Consider the following 23,197-nt stretch of genomic DNA (forward strand, 5'->3'; position numbering starts at 1 on the left):
TCCTTCAATAATATTTTCTTCAAAGTTTAAGGAAAAATAGTAGGCAATGCAATAACCGTATACACTCTGGTAAACCAGCATTAAAATAATGCATCGTTTAGAGCACAAATGCAAAATAAAGCAACTACAATGTAACACAGATGCAAATACTCAAAAGAATAAAATAGAAAATAAAAGAAAGATAACTTTTACATTTCCCTTGGAAGAATCAATTTAATTGAAGGTTTAGGTTGTAGATATTGTGAGTAGTCAATAACAGGTTTTCTAAGGGGTCTACCTTCCATGACTTTTGATTCAGATATTTCCATTTGACTTCATGCCCTCTAGCTCTGTATTTCATCATTGATGAATGAAAGTCATGCAAAGCATGTGCCACTACATGGATGGCATTGTAGATGCTGTAGCTATGGCCAGTTATGTCCATTTCAAACACATGTAGAAAGTGCTTCCAGTTTCTCCTTTCCCATGCAGAAAACCTCATTTTTATCTTCATTCATAACTGAGATGGAGAAGGAACATTCAAAGGCACTTTCCCAGAAGAGCTTGATTAAAGTATCTTCTTTTTCCAAGATAGGATTCTTTAACTGAACAAATTACTGGAATCCAACAAATTACTGGTGAGGGCTGGTGGGAAGCATGCATTTGTGTGTGTGTGTGTGTGTGGTTTTGTTTCAAGTGGCTCTCCTAACTTTAGAAGGAGAGTGGAAAGGAGGAAGGGAAGGGATAGAAAGAGAAAAAAGAGAAAGAAAAAGAGAGAGAAAGAGAGAGAGGGAGAGAGAGAGAGAAAGAGAGAAGGAAGAAAGAGAGGGAGAGAGAAAAGAAAGAAAAGAAAGAGAAAAGGAAAAGAAAGAAATAGGGACAGAGAAAGGAAGAAAATGGATAGACAAAGAAAGAAGGAGGGATGGAAGGAGGGGACAGAAAAAAAAGAGAAAGAAAGAAAGAAAGAAAGAAAGAAAGAAAGAAAGAAAGAAAGAAAGAAAGAAAGAAAGAAAGAAAGAAAGAAAGAAAGTAAGTGTGAATTGCAAAAGATAGAGCACCATGGAGGAAGACTAAGTCACTATTCCTTAGTAAGGGAAGTGAGGTGAACTCCATGTCAGCGTTTATAACCCAGATTTTACCCTTTCTCCATAATGGGGCATCTTCAATTTTCAAATTAGTAGAAAGAAGTCTGAGAATTATCATTCTGGAATTTTCACAGTGAACTAATACTACATTAACTATGCTTTTCATAACCACCAGGTACATTTAAAGTCCCATTTCCACCAATTCAGCAATTCTATTTGAATAATCAATGACTGGAAATATTTCAAAGTAGGCTGAGCAGATCTACTTCTTGGCTGACACAGGAACCACATTTTGTACAAACTTCTCACTACTGTCAAGTTTTGAGGACAAGATCCAATCCATCTCCATCCAAAATGCAGAAGTAAGAAAACAATTCCCTCATATTGACCATGTACATTTGGCAACATTTGTTGCTGTATGGCAGCCTCTTTTTTGGTATAATTTTCAGTAGTGGAACCAAAGATCAACTTTAAAAAGAAAAAGACAGGCCAGTAGGCAACAGGACACTGATCCTCTTCTTCCTTTTTTGAAATGCAGGATGAAATTCACCCATTTAAACTACTGGAACATATATATTAATGTTCAACATATATTTCATATTTTGACTAGAGGTATATATTTCACATCCATACTCAGAATATCGTAGGTGGGGATTCTCAAGTCATGATTCTCATGTTTCCATTAAAAAATCTGATGAAAAACACATTGTCTTCCACTTAAAGCTTATATTTCATGAAAATGAGACATTAAGAGCATTATATTACTAAAGCAATGCTTGTAACATTTAGCTGCTTAGTTTTTGATTTTTGCCTTGCAACAATAACAACAATGCAAGAATTTTCCCTCCTACATTATATTAGATTGATATAAAATTCCATTACAATTAATCAATATTTTCCATCTCTATTGCTCCAGTTACTGACATTTTCCTCAATTAATCCTGTCTCTTTCTTCTCTTTCAATACCATTAAGGGAAACCAGAAATTGTAAATTGATAGTTACCCCACTAAACTACACTTCTGTTTTTATATTTCTGATAATACCGTATATTTTAAACATTGTTTCTCTTAAACATGGCTTTAATTGACGGTTAATCCTAGGGGAGGCACCCTCCTTAATCCTTTAGATCTTTCAAACAATAAAATATAAGAAGAGTTACAGCCACAAGCCTGGGGACATTAGGCTACCACAACTGAATTTATTTGTACGATCCAGATATTCTTAGTTTTCTTAAGAATAATCTCTTTATTTCAAAAAGAACCCCTTACCTTCCATATCATGATTTCTCCCATTTAAAAAAGGGAGCAGTGAATTGATGATTATCTCTGCTCTGAGTTCCACCAAACTTTATACCTGTGGCATCTTGTAGAGACACAGGATGGTAGCTATATGTACACACATATGTAGGTCCTCCAAGGACAGCTATTGGTCTGTGCTGTGTATCACAATTATAGTTAGGATGGAACTGCCCCTTTCTAGAGAAAAGCTCCATTGAGGCCTGATATGTCCAACTTGTCATGAAGTAAGTATTATAGATCTGGAAACCGAGGGTGTGATTGGGTAAAATATTAGGATTTCTGTTGATCTCTGTGATGATAAATTCTAAGGTCAAGGTTTGCTAGTAGATTGGAGTTATGAACCTGGAAATGGAAATACATATTTTGTCACCATACAAGCGTAATATCCTTTTGCAGATGAGTGTGGTAAAATAGCACTGCAAGTATTTTGTTTTTAATGAGCAGTGCCACAAGTGAAGTTTTCATAGCGTTTGAACAATATTGGTTATGAAAATGATTTTTATCCAACAGTCACTCATCCTACCAGGTAATCATTTCACAAATTAAATTTGCTTATTGTTGGCTTTCAAAAGGGTACCATTGCATTTTGGAGGAGAAGAGTACCCCATTTTCTTTCAAGGCTCCAAATCCCATTCACTCTTGATTGCAACTTTGGAGTTCAAAGTCCAAAATATTGATGTTTTATTATTAGTTTTGATGGCTATGTAACAAATAGGTAAACATAATATGGTATAGCTTATGGAATATGGTAAATGCACAGTTTTAACAATCTAGATTCATCTTGAAATAACCCGTGTTTTTTAAAATATGGAGTGGCAGTTGAATTATCTAACATATTAGTACCTATTAACTGATGTCCCCCCAAAAGAAGCATAATTTCTTCCATGATGTTAGAGAAGACATTTCATTTAATCTGAGCATGAAAGAAGGCAATATTTAAGATTCTACTTTAAAATTGGTTGTTATCATTCATGCTTTCTGGTCTTTTTTCAATCTCTATGGCTTCTCTGATGATTCTGTGGCTGGGGTTTTCTATAGTGGCTAGGGTTTTGGTGCCATTGAAGTTGATGCTATGACCTGTGGCTTCCATGTGTTGGACTAGTAAGGAAGTGTGTTCCAGCTTTTTGACTGCATTTTTGTGTTCATCCAGGCGGGAACTTATTCTTCTATTGGTCTGTCCAATGTATGCGGCCGGGCATGATGCACAGGGAACTTCGTATATGCAGTGGTTTTCCAGGTCAATTTTATCTTTGGGGTTTCTAAGGATGGCTGCTATTTTTCTGTCTGTTTTGAAGGCAGTCTTGATGTGATGCCTGTGTAGTATCTTACTGATTTTGTCTGTAGTACCTCTTATGTAGGGCAGGACAGCTGTTGCATAGGTCTGTTCATCTTCTAGGTCTCTATTATGTCTCAGTGTGTTTTTGTGGATCAAGCCAGTGATTTTGCTTTTGTGGAAGCCGTTGGCTGTCAGTACTTTAGTCAGGGTGCCTAGTTCAGTCTTTATGTGTGTCTTGTCTGCCAGGCATTTGGTTCTGGTGATTAGTGTTTGGGCCACGGAGTTTATCTGTCCTGGGTGGTGGTGGGATTGGGTGTTGAGGTAGTGGTTAGTGTGTGTTTTCTTCTGGTATATGGTGTGTCTTAGTGTGCCATCTGGTTTTTTGTAGATTAGTACATCTAGGAATGGTAGCTGTTTGTTTGTTTCCGTTTCCATGGTGAACTTGATTTTGGGGCGTGTGCTGTTTAGGTGTGTTAGGAAATTGTTTAGGTATTCTTTTCCATGGGGCCAAATCACGAATGTGTCATCGATGTATCTTAATCATAGTTTGGGTTTGTGGGTGGCATTAGCCAGGGCTCTGGATTTGAATTCTTCCATGAACAGGTTTGCATAATCTACAAAAAAAATGGCACACTAGGACACACCATATAGCAGAAGAAAACACACACCAACCGCTACCTCACTTATTTAGATGACATTTTAATTTACTCAGACTCCCTGCAGGAACACTGGCAACATGTGCAGCTGGTGTTGCAATGTTTGTGTGATAACCACCTGTTTGCTAAGTGTGAGAAGTGTCAGTTTGCACAAACCATGATTGACTTCTTGGGTCATCGTATTTCACCTGCCGGGGTGGAAATGGACCTGGAAAAATACAATCGTTGCAGGTGTGGGAACCTCCACAGTGGATTAAGGATGTGCAATGACTGTTGGGGTTTGCAAACTACTACCGCACATTTATTCCCAACTTTGCTGCCTTGACTGCTCCCCTTTCTAATCTGCTGAAGAAGAGGGAGAAGTTCCATTGAGGTGCTGAGGAGCAGGCAGCTTTCGAGGCGTTAAAAGTCGCCTTTGCTTCCAAGCCTATCCTCAAACACCCTGATCCAGGCCAGCCATTTGTGATGGAAACAGATGCTTCTGATGTGACTGTTGGTGCGGTGCTCCTCCAGGCCTATGCTCCTGCAGGCATCTTGATCCCGTGCGCTTATTATTCCGGGAAGTTGTCACTCCAGAGTGCAACTATACTATTTGGGACAAGAAGCTATTGGCAGTTAAGGTCACTTTTGAGACATGGTGGCACCACCTGGAGGGGGCTCATAACCAAATTGAGGTTCAGACGGATCATCACAATTTGGAACACCTACATACAGCTCGGACATTGAACCAGCATCACATGAGACGGTCCTTATTCTTTGCTCGATTTGATTTCTGGGTGACCTTTGTTCTGAGTGGAGGGAATCAATGTGCTGATGCCCTATCTTGGAAGCCCCAGTATACCCGAAGGAAGGATAAAATCTTGCTCCGGACAATAATTCCATTGGAGCTGTTTGTGGCCACTGAGGAACCTGTGGATCTTCGAGTGAGTATTCAGGAGGTGCAGCATCAGGACCCATTTGTGGTAGTTCGATATCGAGAATTTGATGAAATGGGAGACAAGAGACTCCTTGGGCATATATTGGGGACCTGTTGTTCTGTGATTGCATTTATGAGCCTGGAGGTCCTCTTTGAGGCCTTATTTTATGTCAATGTCATGATAGTCCAGCAGCGGGACACTTTGGAGTGTTCAAAACACTGCACCTCATCTCTAGGACATTTTGGTGGCTGAAACTTAAACATGATGTGTCAGGATATGTGGCGTCCTTGTGGGATCTGTCACCAAGCCAAGTATGCTCCTGGTGTACCCCTTGGTCTTTTGCAGCCCTTGCCCACACCATGGGGAGCAGTTTCATTCGATTTCATCGTTGAGTTACCACCATCAAATGGTGCTAGAACCATTTTAGTGGTGGATATGTTGACTAAAATGGCCCACTTTATTCCATGTGCAGGTCTTCCATCGGCCAAGATAATGACTCAATTGTTTATCTCCCATGTTTTCTGATTGCATGGATTACCAGACCGCATGGTATCAGATCGGGGGATACAATTTATGGCATGCTTCTGGCAGACCCTACTCATGAAACTGCAGGTTCAGGTGTGTCTGTTGTCTGCTCATCACCCCAAAACTGATGGGGGGACAGATAGAGTGAATGCTATTTTGGAGCAGTACCTCTGCTGTTTCAGCAATACTCAATAAGACAATTGGGTGGAAGTGCTCCCAGTGGCAGAATTCGCTTATAACAATGTTCAACATGCATCCACCTGTGTGTCCCCTTTCTTTGCTAACTATGGGTTTCATCCATGACTTTTCCCTTTAGCCCCATCTGATTCTCCAGTTCCGGCAGTGGATATGTTCTTGCAGAAGTTAGAAGTCATGCACCACATGGTCCACGATCAACTAGAGAGAGCCAAGGAGGATTATAAATGGTTTGCAGACAGACATCATCACGATGTTCCGCCTTTAGTGGTCGGCGATTGGGTCTGGCTCTCTACTCGATATTTCCCAATGACACCACCATTGAAAAAGTTCTATCACCATTACTTGGGACCTTTTCCAGTCGAGACAGTGATCATTCCTGTGGCTTATCATCTCTCCCTGCCATGGACCATGTGTATCCATCCATCTGTTTTTCATCATTCCCTGTTAGTCCCTGCTTCAGCTGCCAGTCTGCATAGATCGGCTCCATCTCAGCCAGCCCCAGCAGACCCTCTGGGAGAGAAGGAGTATGAAGAGGTTAGCATCTGAGATTCATGCCAGTTGCAAGGCCAATTTCAGTATTTGTTGGCATGGAAAGGTTATGGACCAGAGGACTTTGCCTGGGTTGATGCCGCTCATGTTCATGCTCCTCGTTTGGTCCAGGACTTTCATGCTTGGTTTCCTCAATGTCCTTGTCTGCCTCGTCCAGGGGGAGGGGGCCCTGTGGGGGGGGGATAGTGTCATGCCCCTGGTGGAGACTGACTCTGAGGAAGAGGAGATTATCATGATCCTCTTTGTGGCTTGCAGCTGGGAGCTATGTATATAAGTTTGTAACTGTGCAGTCAGGATTGCTGGAGTCAAAGTTTATTGTTTCCTTTGAAAGAGGTTTATCTTTGTTGGTGTTCTTCCCATGGACTCTTCCTGTATCTTCCTGGAATGTATGATTAATTATCTTGGCTTGCTTCAGAACTCTCATCAATGCAGTTTGTTTTGGTTTCCTTTTGTCTCATTTACTTTTGTGACTTTAAACTGTGCCTAATAAAACAGTGAAGTTTAAGTTGAAGGTATTACCGGACTTTAATGTATGTTTTGGGTTTGGGGTTATTTTGGGAGACTACAGGTCATCACATATAGCAACATTAATGTAACAAGAAGTTGCCTGCATACATAAATGGATTTTTTTTTAAATAAAAGTTTTTTATTTTTTTTAAACACAAACATAAACAAAACAAACCATGAAACATAAACCATCATCTTACATACAGTGTGTCAGTTGGTACAAATCACTTGTGCACAATCTCTGCAGTCTTTCCCTTCCAATTTGCATTAATCCTTATATCATAAATCCACTATATATATTTATATTATTACTATTATTAATTACTTACTGGACTTTACTGATATTACATCATTTCATGCGAGCAAATCACCATTTTTACTTAATCTACTTTATAATGTTCATTTCATCATCACCAATCTATTCTATAACAATATATCCTTACTTTACCTTTCCTCTGTAATTCTATTATACTTATATAATATTATAAAGTATTATAATATATTTCATAAATGAAAAAGCAAAGCAGAAACAAATATCAATAAGTACAGCAATGTAACAGAAAAATTAGTTAAATTTCTTTGTATTGGCTTATTTCTAATTTTGTTCATTATATCAACATGTTTATAATTATCACCCTTCTGTATTTAATTCATACATAGCAATGATCATTCTTCACCCTACTTCTACCTCTTATCTCTATCCATTTCTATCCATTGTAATTTTTTAATTTCATTTTCATCTATGGGGATCTCTTCATTTTTCCTCTGTTGTGGCAAACATAATTCTAGCTGCTCTTAACACGTGTAACATTAAATATATATATATTTTTATTTTTTTATTTGATTTGATTTGTCAATTGTTTACAAGATAATAAGTATAAGTGTATACATAGTTATGAATACATAAAATGGGTATGTCGGTTTGTGCTCCTTTCAAAATCCAAGAAAGAAATACTCAGACTCCATGGTTCAGAGCAAAGTTCTTCTTTTACTGGACGATGAAAAGGAAGCTACAAATGGAATTCCGGAAGTGAGAATTTGGCGCGCAGATCACACATACAAAAGAAATGGAATTGTTCCCACCCCCAAAGTCCAGAAGTCTCTGCCAATTAAAAGTTCCAATATGATCATGTGAGCATCTTCAGGTAGTGATGAGGCCTCTGTCCGTTGACCTTGACATATTTTGATAAGACCTCGCAGCTGCGCAAAAGGATAGAGGCTAGGAAAGAAATGGAAAATTGGAAAGAAGAAATCCCCCTTCTTCTGCCCACAGTAAAAGAATGCAAAACACCTCCAGCTCTCTTCCCCCCACAATTACCCCTCCCCCGTTGCTAATGACAGCCGAAAGAAGTAAGCCTAGTAGTAGAGATACTAAGGAGAAATAAAGGATAATAGTTGGGGTACCGAAGAGATCTTGAGGCTGACATTCGGACCCCCTAGAAAAAGGACATTAGTCCCTGTAAGAGAGAATAAAAGATATGTTAAGCATTGCATACATTCTTATGGTTTATCAGGATACTTTGTATAAAATTTCTTTAGCAGGTCAGGAGCCCTAACGTCTTTTTTCGTTCACCCACTCAGCATGAGAGGGGGGGAAATGTTTCCAGGCTACAAGATATTGTAGGCGACCCCTCCTTTTTCGAGAGTCTAAAATCTCTTTAACTTCAAAATGTTGTTCACCCTCAATCAACAATGGGACGGGGGATCAGTCTGGGTCGGTCTCAATGTACAGGTGTGTTCGGGTTTTAGCAGGCTGACATGGAAAACAGGATGAATGCGACGAAGAGTCTTTGGTAGCGTCAATTGAACTGTCACGGGATTCACAATTCGCTCAATAGGAAAGGCCCCACATACTTAGGGCCTAACTTCTTTGATCTCTGAGTGGTTTGCAGATACTTGGTTGAGAGGAATACTTTGTCGCCTACTTGATACGACTGTTGTGGGGCTCTTTTCTTGTCTGCAAACTTCTTATGGGATTGATGCGCTCATCGTCCAGAGCTTTGCGAGCGACTGGCCAATTGAGTTGTAGTTGAGATATCCAGTCATCCAATGACTGGATATTGGGTTTCTCGCGAGGAAGTTCAGGTATGGGTACAAAATCTTGTCCCGTGGCCACTTTGAACGGGTAAAACCAGTGCTGCTGTGAACGGAGTTGTTATACGCTACTTGGCAAAAGGTAGCAGGTCCACCCAGTTGTCTTGCTGATAATTTATGTAACATCGGAGATATTGCTCTAGCACCCCGTTAGTCCTCTCGCAGGCCCCATTAGTTTGGGGGTGGTGGGGCGAGCTTAACCCTTGGGTGGAGCCTATCAACTTCAAAAATTCCCTCCAGAAGTTCGAGGTAAATTGAACTCCTCGATCTGATATTATACGTTCAGGAACACCATGCAGTCTGTAGACGTGTATAATGAACAGTTTGGCTAACGACTTCGCCGAGGAATCTTGGTGCAAGGTATGAAGTGTGCCTGTTTGGAAAACAAGTCGGTCACCACCCAGATCACCGTGTGCCCAGCACTCTCAGGTAAATCTACTATAAAGTCCATAGAGATTTCCTTCCAAGGGGCAGTTGGCCTGGCCACATTCTGCAACAGACCTGGCGGCTTACCGGGAGGTCTCTTGGCTGAGGCGCAAACTGGGCAGCTTGCTACATAAGTTTCAATGTCTTTTTTTCAAAGAGGGCCACCAGAACTGCCGTTTCACCAGGTGTAAGGTCTTCACGAAACCAAAGTTGACCCGCTGCCTTGGAATCATGAGTTTGTTGTAATACTTGGCTCCTCAGTGTCTTAGGTACATACAGCTTTCGCTCCCATCCAGGCTAACCCATCTCTAACAGTGCAGTTATTTGCATTTGCCTGGAACCATTCATCTGTTTTCAAAGCTTCTTTAAATTGTTCGATCAAATCATTGGACAGATCTGCCTCTTGTTTCTTCTTTTGCGCCTGGTGACCACTGGTGCTGCCAGCTGTGTGGTGGGCACAATCGGACTTATCACTTCTTTTCGAACACTGTTGTATTGTGGCATCCTAGATAAAGCATCCGCCATAAAATTCTTTCCTCCTGGGATGTACTTCAGAAAGAAATTGAATCGTTTGAAGTACTGGGCCCACCTAACTTGCTTAGGAGATAGTTTCCGAGGCGTTTTTAAGGCCTCCAGGTTTTGCCATGATCAGTCCAAACCTCAAATGGGTGCCTCGCGCCTTCCAGAAAATGCCTCCAGGTCATTAGAGCCCAGCAGACTGCAAAAGCTTCTTTTCCCAGACAGCCCATCTCGTTCAGTGTCAGTTAATTCTACGGGATGTGTAGGCACACGGTTGTAGTGTCCCCTTCGTTTAATTGAAGTAAGACCGCTCCTACCGCTACATCACTTGCATCAGCTTGGATCACGAAGGGGACATCCATGTCCGGATGCTTTAGCACTGGGTCGGCAGCAAATAGTCGTTTAGCTTCTCAAAAGCGGCTTGGCACTCCATAGACCAATTCAACGGCTGGCTAGGCTTTGGCTTCGCTTCTCCCTTTGTTTTTAGGAGGTTGGTGATAGGCATGGCTATTTTAGCAAAACATGGGATGAATTGCCGGTAAAAGTTAGCAAATCCAAGGAAACTTTGAAGTTGTTTCGGGTTCTTGGTGGGGCCCACTCCAATACGGCTCGTACCTTCTCCGGGTCCATCTCAAGACCCTCGGGTGAGATACGATATCCCAGGTAGTCAATCTTTCTTGATGGAACTCACATTTGGACAATTTGGCGTACAATTTGGCAGCGCGCAATTTGTGCAGCACGGACCGTACCAGTTTCACATGTTGGTCCCTGGTCTCCGAGTAGATAAGGATATCGTCAAGGTAGACCAAAACCCCTTGTATAAATGTTCGTGGAGCACTTGGTTGATCAATTGCATGAAGACAGCTGGTGCCCCCTGTAGGCCAAACGGGAGAACATTGAATTGGAAGCAACCTATTGGGCAATTGAATGCAGTTTTCCACTCGTCTCCCTCTTTAATTCGGATTCGGTAATAGGCCTCCCTCAAGTCCAGTTTCGTGAAGATCTTCCCTTGGCCAGGTGAGCCAACATGTCCTTCATTAGAGGGAGGGTACACATTTTCCACGGATACCGCGTTCAAATTTCGGTAGTCCACCACCAAGCGCTTGAGCCATCTTTCTTCTCGCGGAACATCACAGGGCCGCCACCGAGGTCTGGCAGGTTGGATGAACCCTCGTTTCAAATTCTTGTCGATAAGCGATCTCAATTCCTCTAACTCCTTTGGGGTCATCGAATCACATCTTTGGTTTGGTAGAGTGTCACCCCGGTAGAAATTCAATGCTGCAATCGGTTGACCGATGGGGAGGGAGCTCATCGGAGGCCTCTTCGCTAAAAACTTCTCTTAGGTCCCAGTACTCTTCGAGGATTTTCTCCTCCCCCTTCTATGCGTTCGGCCCCTGTGGAAGCTGTCTCAGCAGGGGTTTGGGGCTTGGGATGGGGATTCTCCCCCAGTTTAAGGGGGTTTGCTCCTCCCCTTCCTGGAGGTTGGTCAGTACGAATCCGTATCCACCCCTTTCTCCAGTTTACTTGGGGATTCCATTTCCGAAGCCAGGGCAATCCCAAGATTAGAGAGTGTTCCATCCGGGAGCCACAATAAAGCACAAGGTCTAGCTGTGGGTTCCCATGGTCATCTCTAAGGGCTCCGTTATAAACCGTGCAGGGCAACCCCCGCTTCAGACCCATCTAATTGGTAAAAGGATATGGGCGTTTTCAAATTTCTCAGTCCAATGCCCATGCCTTTAACTACTTTCATGCTAATTAGGCACCTCGTTGCACCCCTTGAGTCCAATAAGGCCAGCATTTCCCCCTCAGTACCCGAGGTGGGCACCCTTAATTTAATTGGAATGGTAAGGGGGCCCCGGTTGGGACTTACCGAGACGTCATCTTCCCGAGTCGGTCTCACTCTCGCCGGGAGGAGTCGGGGGTACCAGCTCTTTTCCGCTGGGGGGAGTGACTTCTACAACCTCCCCTATTGTTAGCCCGGTTTCATGAGGCCTGGTTGGGGAGGATTCGGCCTTCCTTCCAGGGCCCCGTCCTTTTTTTGGATCTGGTTTGACTCGACAATCCGCAATTCGGTGGCCTTCCTTCCCACAACGGAAACAGGCAGTGGATTTGGCCCTTGTCATCACCCCTCCCTTCCGGGGCTTAGGGATCTCTCGGAGCCGAGGAGGAGCATGGTGCTCCATGCGGAGCCTCCTCTCTGCGCCTACTTCGGCTAGATCTATTTCCACCTCTTCCGCTAACAGGTACCACAACTGCAAGTCATGGGGATCCCTTCTGGAGATGCACATGTGGTATACCTCTTCATTTAGGCCATCTTTGTAGGCTTCTATTAGAGCTTCCTGGGACCAGCCTCGAATGCGATATGCCAGCTGTCTGAACTCTGGGTGTAGTCAGCAACTGATCTTCCCCTTGAGTTATGGTTTTCATCCTGATCCTGGCCCTTCTCTCTGCCAGAGGGTCTTCAAACCTCCTCCTCAAGGCAGTCATAAAAACATCAAGGCTTCGCAGTTGGGGGAGTTATCATTATACAGAGCCACCACCCAGTCAGCTGCCATCCCCTCCAGGGTTCTGGTAACACATCTTATTTTGGCTGCTTCAGAGGTGAACTCCCTTTCATATTCTGCCATATAGCTTCCAACCTGCACCAGGAAAAACCCCAAGTCCTTGGGATTTCCTCCAAACTTCACATCTAAGGAGGGCAGGTGGCGTCTTCTAGGCATTACCCCCGCTGCTGGGGCTCCCCAGACGGGAGCTGGTGGTTGCGCCGGCGTGGGATGGGCCAGGGGGGTGGTGGCAGCCCGACTTCCCCAGGCTGAACTCGCTCTCTCTTCCCCCCTCATATGTTGGAGCCCTGCCGGGTTTCTCAGAAGCATCCTTAAAGCTTTTCCCGGCTTGATCCAGCCTGCATTCCATCTCCTCCCCCCTGCCACAGCCGTTCCCTCGCACCTCTTCGACTTACAGTGATTCCAGGAGGGGGTCTTCCGGATTTTTCCATCCAACTCCTAACGACCATCTGGGCATCTCGGTTGGAGTTTCTTCCAGTGTAAGGTCAGCTAACAAATCGGTGGCTGGCATCTCTGGTAACAGCATTTGCTGCCCCCACAGCTCCCTGCTCATCCTCCTCGCTGGCTGGAGATGACATGATGTGAAAACCCCTCGGAAGAAAAATTGGTGTTTTCTCCGGGTGGGCTGATGGGGACTTTCGGAATAATGTCGGTTTGTGCTCCTTTCAAAATCCAAGAAAGAAATACTCAGACTCCATGGTTCAGAGCAAAGTTCTTCTTTTACTGGACGATGAAAAGGAAGCTACAAATGGAATTCCGAAAGTGAGAATTTGGCGCGCAGATCACACATACAAAGAAATGGAATTGTTCCCACCCCCAAAGTCCAGAAGTCTCTGCCAATTAAAAGTTCGAATATGATCATGTGAGCATCTTCAGGTAGTGATGAGGCCTCTGTCCGTTGACCTTGACATATTTTGATAAGACCTCGCAGCTGCGCAAAAAGGATAGAGGCTAGGAAAGAAATGGAAAATTGGAAAGAAGAAATCCCCCTTCTTCTGCCCACAGTAAAAGAATGCAAAACACCTCCAGCTCTCTTCCCCCCACAATTACCCCTCCCCCGTTGCTAATGACAGCCGAAAGAAGTAAGCCTAGTAGTAGAGATACTAAGGGAGAAATAAAGGATAATAGTTGGGGTACCCGAAGAGATCTTGAGGCTGACAGGGTACATATAAGAAAAATAAAAGAAAAATAAAAGAAACAATAGGACAGGGATGGTAGGCATGTTGGTGCGCTTATGCACGCCCCCTAGAGACCTCTTAGGAAAGGGGTGAGGTCAATAGTAGACAGTCTAAGGTTAAAGTTTTTGAGGTTCGGGGAAGAAACCACAGAGTCAGGTAGAGTATTCCAGACATTGACCAATCTGTTGCTGAAGTCGTATTTCCTGCAATCAAGTTTGGTGCGGTTAACCTTAAGTTTGTATCTGTTGTGTGCTCTTGTGTTGTTATGGTTGAAGCTGAAGTATTCATTGACAGGTAGGACATTGCAATGTATGATTTTATATACCATGCTTAAATCAGACCGAAGACGGTGTAATTCAAGATTTTCTAGTTCTAGAATTTCAAGTCTGGTGGCATAAGGTATTCTACAACGAGTAGAGGAGTGGAGAACTCTTCTTGTGAAATATTTCTGGACTTTCTCAATTGTGCTAATATCAGATATGTAATGTGGGTTCCAGATTGATGAGCTGTATTCAAGTATTGGTCTAGCAAATGTTTTGTATGCTCTAGTTAGTAGTGTGATATTACCAGAGAAAAAGCTACGTAGGATTAGGTTAACAACTCTTAATGCCTTTTTGGCTATGTAGTTGCAGTGGGCTCTAGCACTTAGATCATTAGAGATGAGTACTCCAAGGTCCTTTACAGAGCTTGGATCATCAACAAGATCTTGACTATTCAGCTTGTATTTTATTTTCTGATTTTTTTTTTTGCCAATATGTAAGACAGAGCATTTATTTGTTGAGATTTTAAGTTGCCATTTGTTTGACCATTCTGATACATAGTCAAGATCTTTTTGAGGGGTAGCAGTATTGTCTGTGGTATTGAACAGCTTTACATCATCAGCGAAAAGGACGCAGTTGCTCTTAATATGATCACAGAGGTCATTTATGTAGAGTATGAAGAGAGTTGGTCCTAGAACACTGCCTTGGGGGACACCACTATTGACAGGTACAGAATTTGATAGGACGCTCCCAATTTTGACCATTTGTTGTCTGTTTGACAGGAATGCTTCTATCCAGTTATGCAGGTGTCCAGAGATACCATAGGATTTTATTTTTAGTAGTAGTTTGTCGTGTACCACTGAATCAAAGGCTTTACAGAAGTCTATGTAGATAGCATCTATTGTTTTGCCCTGATCAAGTTGTGTAGTCCATATGTTTTTGCAGTGTAAGAGTTGCAGATTACAGGATAGTTTTTTTCTGAAACCAAATTGTTTATTGGAGAGTAGGTTGTGGAGGATGATGGATTGGTTAATAATTGATTCCATGACTTTACAGGTGACGCAGCATAAGGAGATTGGTCTGTAATTTTCAACTAGGCTGGGGTCTCCATTTTTGAAGATGGGGATGACTGTGGCTTGTGACCATAGGTTAGGCAAGGAACTGGTCCTGAAAGATTTTTCAAAGATTATGCTTAGAGGTTTGGCTATGGCAGTGGATAGCTTTTTTAAGAAGTAGGCACATATTCCATCCGGTCCAATAGATAGAGATGGTTTTAGATTGCGAAGTGCTTTTTCAACATTGTCTTCTGTAAAATCGATATGTATTAGATCATTGTAGTTATCTGTGGTTCGGCTAGGAAATACTGGGCATGCTCCATTGCTGTTTACAAATACTGAGCCAAAAAATGTGTTAAAGATGTTGGCTTTAATGGTGTCGTCGTTGCAGTCTTTACCATTAGGTCCTGTCAGGGGTGGGATGGACCTTGAATCTTTTAGTTTGTTGTTTACAAAATTGTAAAAAGCATGGGTGGAATTGGTGCTTAGAAGGTTTTCCTCTTGTTTAATGTGATAATTGGTTCATTCGGTCTTTATCTGGTGGCATAAATTTTTGTATTGGCTTTTGAAATTGGCAAGGTGACCAGATTTGTTTTTCCGCCAGAGTGATCTCTTTTTGGATTGAAGTTTCCTTATTGTTATGGGTAATCTGTTTTTTTGTTTTGTTTTGGGAGTTGTTGTTGGTACATATAGTTTGATGACTCTTTTGACTTCAAGTAAAAATATGTTGTAATGGTCTTCAACAGTATTGCATCCAGTGAATAGAGATTGCCAATCAAGGGATGAGAGATCGTTGTCTATAAGATCATAGTTGCCTTTTTTGAAGTTATAACTGGGGATTATGTCATTGTGGTGGTTTTTGTGTGGATGTATGTTGAGACAAAAGTCAATCATATTGTGGTCACTGCTGGAAAAGGGTTCTTTAGTTTGTATTCCATAAATTAAATTCAAACTATTGCAGAAGATGAGATCGAGGCAGTTGTTTAGTCTAGTGTTGTTGGTTACTAGTTGTTCCAGTCCCAGATTTGTAACAGCATTGTAGAAGGTTGCGTGTTTGGTTTCAGTTGTACATTCATTTAGGGTCCAGTCAATATGAGGCAGATTGAAATCACCAAGAAAGATAAAAGGGTATGGGCAGGATGCTGCCCATGTTAGTAGTGTATTTAGCTTGTTTACATGTTCGATGTCATAATCAGGTGCTCTGTAACATAGTAAGAATTGAATTGTGATATTTAAGGATAGTTCACAGATAATGGTCTCAGGAAGAGCAAGCTCTTGGGTAACTTGGATATTTTTTAGATGTAACGACTTTTTATAGAAGATAGCAACACCACCTCCTCTATGAATTTCACGATCTGATCGGTAAACATGATAGTCTCTTACTGTGGTAATGGAGTCGGGGAGAGATGCATTGAGCCATGTTTCACAGACAAATATAATGTCGAATTTAGCCATATTTACTAGGAGGAAAAATTCAGGTATTTTATTTACAAGGCTTCTTGCATTGAGTAGCTTGCATTTAAGGCCAGCAGTAGTTGGAATTGAGGTAGTTAGTGGCGTGCGTGCCTAGTCTTGGGTGATGGTGGATTGGTTGAGGTAGGGTTGTGGTTGAAGGTTAAAGCTGAGTTGCGGGATGTGTGACTTACTTTTGATACAGTCAGCATGGTAGTCAATGTACAGGTCCTTCTCTCCATTGTCTAGATGTTTTTTGAGTTCAGTGCAGAGTACACGGGAGCGGGCATGTTGCTGTATGGTTAGGTCAGGGCGACAACGGAGCTTCTTATGGTTGGTGTTGGTTTTGGCGAGTGAATTTATAGTGTAAATGAATTTGTGTTTGCTTGATTCGTTTTTGCAAATGACCCTGCAGAAACGTGGGGTCACAGAGCCGTCTCTGTTTTTGAGCTCTCGGCCAATGCGGGAAATGTCAAGTATTTCATCAGGGGAGATGCTTGATGCTTGATAATCACTGATGATGTTTCGAACAGTTGTGATGTCATCATTATCATTGATGCCCTCTAGACCAAATAAGATGGTGTTTGGACGTTTCCGTTCACGCTCAACAGCTTCTCTGATGAGGATCAATATTTGTCTTGGTTTTGTTTTTTTGTGGATTGGGTTGTGGATTGGGTTGTGGTTGTTGGGTAGAGATGTGGTTTGTAGCTATTGGATGTTCAGGTTTTTGCATTGTGTCTTTTTTTTCGAGGTTGGATAATCTTTCTTTTAAGGCATCCAGGGATGCTACTATGGTGTCAAGGGATGTTAATCGTGTTTCAATGGTATCAACTCTTTCCAACAGATCCAGTTTGGGTCTGCATGATTTGCAGAGATATGGAAACTCATTGCATGATTCTAGGTATTGAATCATTTGCTTGGGTAATCCCAAGCAGTCATGATGAGCGTATTTGTTACACAGAGAACATTTAATGGAGTTTTCATTATCCTTTAGAGTTTTGTAGCATTTAAGGCATGTGCAGGAGTCTTGTGGTTCATTGGTGGGGATTAATTTCTTTTTAGGTTGTGGTTTGGCATTGGATTTTTTTCTTGGCATGGTAGGTTTGTTAAGATAGTACGTTGATTGAATTAATTAATGGAACAATTTTGGGTAATCAATATAGCCAATATCACACCAATCAATCAATTGCAGTAATCTCTCTAGTCAGATAATTTCCTAAGCAACAATCAACCTAATCAATTAATTACACTAACTGCTAATCAATTAATTACACTAATCATTAGTCACACTGTTCAATTAAATTCACTAAATCACTGATTTTACTAATCAATTAAATTACATGAATCTAGTCAGTAATCGCACTATTTGCACTAAGCACTCTAATCACACTAATCAATTAATACAATAAATCAATTAAACCATTAATAAAATATTTTATAGAAATTGATTATCTAATCATTGATGTAGGTGATGAGGTAGAAAAGTTGTAAGTTTTGAGGTAATGAATTAATGGGTGTTTGATTAAAGTAATGAGGTAGTATTGAGAGTCTTTAAGGAAAGGGTTGTTTGTTTTTCTGGCAGCTGTGATAGACTGGGTAAGAGGAATTTATTGCTCTGATTGCTGCTGTTATTACTCTGTAAACAAAAGGCTGTAACAGGATGTTCAAAGCACGCTGGGTTTTTGAAAGAGAGCAAAACTCACTGAATTAAAACACTTTAACTACAATCAATATGTCTCTGAATAAGATTGTTTTGCAATAGTTTCCTAAAGTTCTTCAAGTTGAGTAGTAGTAAAAATACAGTCCAGAAATTTGGGTTAACTAATCCAATCTGTCCTTTACTTTTAAAGTTACTTCTAGTTGCAATACCTTTTTTTTTTAACTAAATCTGACAGTCACTTCAGATCATTAATCACATTTATTTTCCTCCTTTGAGTCCCACTTTCCAAGGAAAATTCCACTGCAGAAATTGGAGTGATTCTAACCAAGACTAAGCACGCTGTTACAAGATCTTTCCTTTCTTTTTCACTTCTGTCTCAGCTGACTTACTGGTTTTGATTTAGCTATGCTGGCAATTCTCTTTTTAGTTTGGATGGAGGGGTTTTCTTTGGGTCAGTCAAGGAGTCTGTCCTCTTCTCTCAACAACCAAAGCATTCCTCAGCCATCCAGGGTAACCTTTGGCTCCTAAGAGCCTCAGGGCTTTCTCCTCCCTCCTTGTTTCTCCCTGCCAGCTGTCCGAGGTGACTCCGGGGAAAGTGTGTGGGGGATATTAATGGGAATGCGTTGTCTGGCGTGGAAGATACTTCTATCATCTGTGTGAGGGATTTAAATGAAGGTACGTTGTTTGCACTCCGCAGGCTCCAAGTGATCCAGTTCAGGAGCTCCACCAGTGTGGTTAATAGGGCTCGATGGAAAGAGCTTCAGTTCTCTGGGGAAGGAGAGGAGGGCTCCGGATCAATTAGCAGGAGCTCCTCTAGGATTATTAGGGCTCCACGGCTTCAGAATCTAGTGTTTTGGGGCTTGTTTTTTGGGATCAGGTTTACTCACGGTTACTGGTGCAAGCAGCAGCTTTAAAAGTGATTTCTGGTTCAGGTGGTGGCTTTATAGGGAGATAGTGCTCCAGGAGCGAGAGCTTCACCTTCCTAGTTTGGCACCGCCATCTTCCATATTGTACTCCCTTTATTTGTGTAGGTGCCAACAAAAATATTTCTGGTTTGAAAATTTAAATCTATATGTTGCTTTACCATTTTTGCTAACCTTGACACTACATTCTCTTGAATAGCTACACTAGCAGAGCCCAATGTTGAATTCATATATTTCCAGTTTTTTGAACTGAGGAATAAATTTCAGAAAAAGAATTCAGTATTACTCTGTGAATGTGCCTATCAATTCCATTTGTAATCTAACTTCTTAGATGATTTTGTACTATTATCTTTTTTTTGTACTATCTATCTATCTATCTATCTATCTATCTATCTATCTATCTATATCTGCATAAGGCTGTAAAAAGCTTCAGTACATTTTTAAGCTGCATTATAAAAAGGTTAAGTGACCAAACATGGCTTCCCCTGGCTTCTCTCTCTCTGCTATAGAGAGAGCATTCTATTAGGGACTGTTGGTCCAGGAAAGTAGTCTTGGCTAGAGAAAGCGGAGCCAGCACATCATCCACACCACGACCAGTAGAAAAAGCCAGCACATCATCCATCAAAGAAAGCAAAGCCAGCACATCATCCACACCATAATCAGAGGAAAGAGCCAGCACTTGAAATCTCAACAAATAAATGCTCTGTCTTACATATTGGCAAAAAAAAATATCAAAAAATAAAATACAAGCTGAATAGTCAAGACCTTGTTGATGATTCAAACTCTGTCAAGGACCTTGGAGTATTCATCTCTAATGATTTAAGTGTTAGAGCCCTCTGTAACTACATAGCCAAAAAGGCATTAAGAGTTGTTAACCTAATCCCATATAGCTTTTTCTCTGGTAATATCACACTACTAACTAGAGCATACAAAACATTTGCTAGACCAATACTCAAATACAGCTCATCAGTCTGGAACCCAGATTACGTATCTGATATTAACACAGTTGAGAAAGTCCAAAAATATTTCACATGAAGAGTTCTCCACTCCTCTACTCATTGCAGAATACCTTATGCCACTAGACTTGAAATTCTAGACCTAGAAAACTAGAACTATACCACCTTCGGTCTGATCTAAGTATAGTATATAAAATCATACATTGTAATGTCCTACCTGTCAATGAATACTTCAGCTTCAACCATAACAACACAAGAGCACACAATAGATACAAACTCAAGGTAAATCGCATCAAACTTGATTGCAGGAAATACGACTTCAGCAACAGACTGGTCAATGTCTGGAATACTCTACCTGACTCTGTGGTTTCTTCCCCGAACCTCAAAAACTTTAACCTTAGACTGTCTACTATTGACCTCACCCCTTTCCTAAGAGGTCTGTAAGGAGCGTGCATATGTGCGCCAACATGCCTACCATCCCTATCCTATTGTTTCTTTTATATATCCATTTCATGTATTCATAACTATGTATATACTTATACCTATGATTTTGAAAGTGATTGACAAATCAAATAAATAAATAAATAAAGCATCCACACTATGACCAGAAGAAACAGCTGGCACATCATCCACATCTCAACCAAGGGAAAGAGCCAGCACATCATCAGGTACTGGAAGAACTGAATCATACATTGAAGGGAACCTTCCTGACTGCTAGTCACTGCAGCAGTACAATAATTTTAAGGAAAATATGATGGATTGGACATTTCCCAGAACAAATTAGGTTGCAAGCATTGCAGAAGATTTGAAATTTTGAGCAAAGAAAAAAGTGTCAACGGAGCTAAGGAGTGGAAGAATTACCAAATTGAACCATCAGGAAAGAATAAAGAAATCCTACAAGTTCCCCTCAGAAAGAAATTGAAGGAACATTTCTCATCTAAGGCTCACAACATCTGTACAGAGAAGTTGAAGCAATGTGAGCAGGATGTCATAAGCAAAGGACTTGAGAAGATGACTGAGAAATATCTGGGTAGTACATGTAGAGTATTTACAACGGTGTATAGTCTGGCACAAACACGCAGACCATTTTCATATATAGATCTGATTGAATTACAAATAAAAAATGGCAAGGTTTGGGAACAGGTTTGCATTCACATAAAACTGCAGTTGCAATAGTAGATTTCAGTGCAAAAGATATCAGGAAACATTTATTTAGCAAAATTATTGAGAAAACTCACAAAATCTGTTTGATAATTGATGCCTCAACAATCTCTTCCAAACCAGATCTTATACTGTACTTAAAAGTTGAGGATCCAGCTTTCACACCAACAATTTTCCTTGAACTAGTAGAATTAGATAAACAAGATGCAGAGACAATATGTTGTTCGGTTATAGAAAATTTGAATAAAGTTGGGTTTAATAGAAATAGTCTGGAGAAACATTTAATTGGATTTTGCTCTGATGGAGCCAGTGTTATGCTTGGGAGAAAATCTGGGGTATGCATTAGGATAGCCAAAGAGTTTCCAAATATTATAATATGGCACTGTTTAAACCATTGTCTGCAATTTGTTTTAGATGATTCTATTAGGGAAATAAAGCAAATTAATCATTTTCAAAATTTTATTGATAAAATATACTCTATTTTCCATCAATTGAATAAGAACCTAATTGAGCTTAACAAAATTTCTGAACAACTTGAGATTGAAATTATAAAAATTGGTAAAGTTTTTGGACCAAGATGGGCTGCCTGTAGTTTAAGATCAACCCTAGCTGTGTGGCAGGCTTATCCAGCTCTACATCAGTTTTTCTGTTCAAATAAAAAATACTCTGGTATGGCTGCCCATCTTGAAAACTCATATTTTCTCACTGATTTGGCCTTGATTATTGATGGGCTAACTGAAATATCTCTTGTTTCTAATGCATTGCAAGCGAGAAACATAGACATTATAAAGGCTGAAAAACTTGTGATAAGATCAATTAGATCATTTGAAATGCTTATAGAGGAAAAGGGTGCATATGAAAATATGGTTGATGAATTAATTACTTCAGAAACCTTTAACAATATAAATTTTATACAAAATCATTGATTTATGGGACTTCATGAAAAATTTATACAAAGCATTGTAACTAATTTGAAGAAAAGAATGATGGATTGCGAACATTTAAAAACAGGCTGCCAATTTAAAGACATTGATCAATTAAAATGTCTAAATTATTTGGAGGCAGATTATTGGGACATTGAAGAAATGGTGGTTCCATGGAGAGCAGCTGAAGGACAACTGATTGCATTGGGTCAAATTTTTAATTATGAAATCAATATTAATGATTATCATGATTTCATAGAAAATGTACTAAAAGATTCTAAAAATTATACAATTCCTTGCAGCATTAAAAAGGCTAGAGATATTATTAAAACTATTGCAGTCAGTTCAGCAGAGGCAGAATGAGGCTTCTCACAGATGAACATAATATGTTCAGAGGGCAGAAGTTGCCTTACAGTTTCCAATATAACAAACCTCCTGACCATCAGTCTAATTGGCTTAACTGTGCAAGAATGGGACCCTGTTCCTACAGTAAAAAAGTGGTTACAGGCACATCATCACACAGTTGATGATGCTCATGTTAAACACAAGAAAACTATAACTTGGGACGATAATAGAAAAGCAATTTGGGAGTACTTTAAATAAGATTTATTGTTTTTTGTAAAGTTTTGTTATGTAATGGTTTTTGATTAATATTTTAAAATGTAACAATATAGTTTTGTGTACCTTTTTATTATTTAAGCATTAAAGACGTGACATAATAAACTACCTTTTGTTTTGGTATATCTTTTTTAATACTTAGTCATTAGGGCAAAGAAGTGATGTTGAGTTGGCCTCGCCTAGCCCTCTGCAGCCCTCCCCATAGTTCCCCAAGCCTTGCCCAGCCCTCCCTGTAGCTCCTCGTAGCTGCCCGAGCCGAGCCTTGCCTTCTCCATAGCTCCTCGTAGCTGCCCAAGCCTCACCTTGCTCTCTCTGGGGTTCCCCAGGCCTTGGAAACTAGCAAAAAACACTTGCTAAGCAACTGGCCACTAAGTGAGGATCTGGCCATTAAGCGAGGACCACTTAAATCTAGTTTGC

The 23,197-nt window shown here is 40.8% G+C and overlaps 1 pseudogene; it reads left to right on the forward strand.

The window, feature by feature from the left end:
- Window positions 1-2,855: 2,855 nt before the first annotated feature.
- Window positions 2,856-22,635, forward strand: LOC148124259 (E3 SUMO-protein ligase KIAA1586-like; annotated as a pseudogene).
- The last annotated feature ends 562 nt before the right edge of the window (window positions 22,636-23,197 follow it).

Source organism: Pseudonaja textilis, chromosome Z (assembly GCF_049901715.1).
Source record: "Pseudonaja textilis isolate UNSWEBS1 chromosome Z, rPseTex1.2, whole genome shotgun sequence".
NCBI classification, from domain to species: Eukaryota; Metazoa; Chordata; class Lepidosauria; order Squamata; family Elapidae; genus Pseudonaja; species Pseudonaja textilis.